Genomic DNA, 4,060 nt, shown 5'->3' on the forward strand with positions numbered 1-4,060 from the left:
TTTGGCATTTCGAAAAAAGAAATTAAGTTATGTTAACCTTGTTTTTTTGAATCAAATTGCGGAAAAGTGGAAAAATAAACTATACAACTAACTATAAAAGTGTTATTAAATTACTATTATTTTTCCAACATCGGTTTTTTTCTGCCCCTTTAGTTTAATTATATGATAATAATTATTAAAAATAATCTCACATTTAAAATAATAAATTATAATTTATTGTTGTTTTATTATAAATTTTTGCTATTGATATGTTGATGTTAATTAAAAATACATGTTATAATAACTATTTTACTTGTTTGTTGTTTATTATATTTTAATTATATTTATACTATATTAATAGTTCATTGTTTGATTTATTTGATGTGAATTGTGATTGTATTTTCACATCATTTTACAATAAAAATAGCCAGTGATCATACAACCAACATGTCAAGTATTCACTAAACGATTTCGATATTACAGATGTTGTTATGAAATACATAATTATATTGTTTATTCATTTTGTTTTTGAACCATTTTTTGTGTCACGGTGTGACGGGTTAGATTCTTTCTCTAAATTTTTTAATCAAAAAAACAACGACTTTCATAAAACATCTACAAGACATTGAGTAATGTTTTTCCGAATAAAAAATCATTGTGAAAGCAACTAAGGAATACACTTTATACATCAGAATGATATTATATTGTTAAGTGATTATTTGGTAATTATAATTATGAGAACGTTTTTTTATTGGTATTTTTTAAAAAACAACAATAAGATATTAAGCACAACTTTATCGTTAAAATGTGTTCATATTTTGGCAGAGATATCTACTGTTCAATAAAATTAAATTTCACAAATTGATGTAACGAATAAATCAATATCAATTATTGGTACATTTATTCACATTTTAAAAATATCAAAACAAATTTTTACTTGATATAATAATTTTTGGATATGAAACTATAATTTAGAATTTGTTTTTTTGTAATAACAAAAAAACTAAATACGTTTTGTTTTTCAATTAGAAAAGGAAAAAACAAAACCCTCATAAAAAGTATATAAAAACACCATTTTTCCTCTTAGCACAATCTGTTGACTTAGCCTCAAAAGATTTTGTAGAACAAAACAATGGTTTTTTTCGTTTTAACAGCCTCGAATAACAAAACAAATAAACCCAAAATGTTTTAAAACCCTTAATAACATTATTTTTTGGACAATAACAATTCGCAGTAATATTTCACAGCGCAGTGATTTTTCATGGTACTCTATATATTAATTTTACTACACGAATTTTTGATTTTATTTCCATTGTTTGTTTTTGGTACATATATATTTTATTAAAAAAAATATAAAAACATATATAATAATACACAAATACAGGAAAAACCAGGGACCAACTATTAATAAACACACTGTTTTTTTTTCAAATAAAATTAAAAAACTAAAAAATATAAAACTCTTAATTAATCATTTAGAGTTGTCTTATTTGTTAATAGCCGAGCCGAACCATAGTTTGTTCTATATATTGATTTATCTTCTGTTGCGTAATACTTTAATTATCATCAATCATTTGCTTTATGTCTAACATTCTAATAATTTATTTTTTATTTTCATGAAAGGCAAGAATCACTTTTAATACTGAACGAAAAGTGACTCATCAAATCATCCGAATGAATAGAGAGGACTACAATGACTTCTTTAAAAAACAAATGAACGATTTAATTGAATGAATGTGATGAAGTTAAACAATATTGAACAAAAGAATAATATTTTATAAATTAATTATAATAAATAATAATAAATAATAATAAATTTAAGATTACAACTCAAAATTAAGCTGTTGTTCATTTATACTTTTACAACACACTTTTTTCATCCCGTAAAATAACCGTTTTTAAGCCCAAATAATAAGAAAATTACACATATATTTATATATTTGCCCGTTTTATTGTATATAATTCGCTTAATATTCAATAGCTAAAATTAGTCTGGTCCCTGGTTTTTCTGCTATCTGTACATATGGTAAAGGGTAATATGTTTGAAGATACTGAAAGGCTTGACCTATTGTTTTATTATATTATAACTATACAGAGGTTTCCCGGTTCTATTTAAAAATAACAAAAACTATAAATAATTTATAATTAATAACAATGACAAATAAAAAAATCCATGCTTATCCAAAATTAAATTCAACGTTTTTTTATAAAAAAGGTTAAAAACCTACAGTGTTATAAAGAAGATTGGACGGTTTATTTACATTGTTTAAAATAACCAGGACTTAGTTAAAAATATTCTGTTATTTTTTATAACAGCACAAATACAACTTCTTTCTATAAAGACCGGATTTTCTTCAGCAATAATAGACAAGTTGTCTCTCACACGAACCAACTTGTCTGACCATTTGATTTGTGTTTTAAAAACGTTAAAAACATCATCTTACTTGGTTTTCTGATAATTGAAGATCAATTAATGTTAATTCTACAGTAACTGAAAATGGAGAAATTCAAATTGGATTGAATTTTTAAATGAGAGAATATAGTAATAATGATCGCAGATTTCAACAAGTTCATTAAGAGGAAAAAATACAGAAAACATATTTGTAATTCCATTAGTTGTTACATCAAAAAGGTGTTGTAAACATTAGAGAGCAAAACAGCATCAACATTTTTGTTGCATCATATAAGTGTTCTGGTGTTGTTGGCGTCAATAATAAAAAGATTAATATAATGTTTATTTTATCGAATAGGCTTTCCGGTTGTTCCAAAAAGCCAACAGTGTTTATACCAGATAACACTTGGAATTGTTTGTTCTTCCGCCTAGACCAACATATTAAATCAAAATGACAGAAGAAAGTTTGCCTTAAAATATACAAGATCCACATAAAACAACAAGACTAACTTATATTGATGACTAAATTGAGAGACGACTAACAAATACTCAAGTCAATTCGAATATAAATTCAAGTTCTCATTCTTTGCTAAAAATGAACTATATTTTTATGGTTTATAAATTATAACTTTTGAATCAAGGTTGTGTTATTAAAAAGTATATTAAAAATAGTTTTTTTTCAGGATAGTAAATAAACTATCAATAGTATGATATAAGCACTTCATTCCAATTATATGTTTTTTATTTTCTATAAGATTTTCATTGACCACTCTAAAAACAAATTTATCAATTTCAAATTCTATTTAAATTAAAAATAAAGTAAATAGAAAATTAATAAGATATTTGTGATGGTTTCCAAATTCAAACTATGTCGAAAATTCATTTCGAATTAGTGAAAAATGAGTGAAACAAAACATTTAAAAATATTCACAAAAAGCACCTAAACAGTCTGTTTGTACACCCATTCCACCCAGTTAACTGTCCTCTATCGGCGTGGACTTACCTGCTTAAGATCAATATTAGCGTTTATATGATAAGAACAAGGAAAGTGGGTGACATTGAAAAGCACGAACAGAAGCTGAAAGGTTGACTTTCTTCAAAAAATAATTGTGATATTTTTTGTAAATTAGTGGTAAATATTGGTATTATTTTCTATTGATTGTTTCTAATATTTATAATAATTATAGCTGTTCGGCGACTTTATAGTCCCTTTGAAAATTGCCGACTTTTCAGTGGTTTTAAAAGTCGCTGACCTAAATATTTAGTTAAATAATTATTCATAATATTATTTATCACGTAAAAGAAATTATAAAAAAATGAATCACATAAATTTAATATAATTATTATTAAAAAAAGAAATGAAAAAATACTGTCCCAATTATATCTTCTCAAATCATTTTTTAAATTATATTAATTTGATTATAATATAACAAATTATAACAACTATTGTGTTTTTACACATTTTTGAGACTATAATGAATATGGTATAATTTATTAAAGTTAATAGTTCTTTAGTTCTAAAAGTAGTCGGCGACTTTTGAAGTAACTCAAAAAGTCGCAGACTTCTCAGTAATATCAAAAGTCGCAGAACAGCCATTATAATATTTATAATTTTCACCATTTCCATCATTTTTTGTTTTTGTTTTTGTTTTTGTTTTTGTTTTTGTTTTTGTTTTTGTTTTGTTTTTG

Source organism: Entamoeba invadens (assembly GCF_000330505.1).
Source record: "Entamoeba invadens IP1 unplaced genomic scaffold scaff_1105074726025, whole genome shotgun sequence".
Classification (NCBI taxonomy): Eukaryota; Evosea; order Mastigamoebida; family Endamoebidae; genus Entamoeba; species Entamoeba invadens.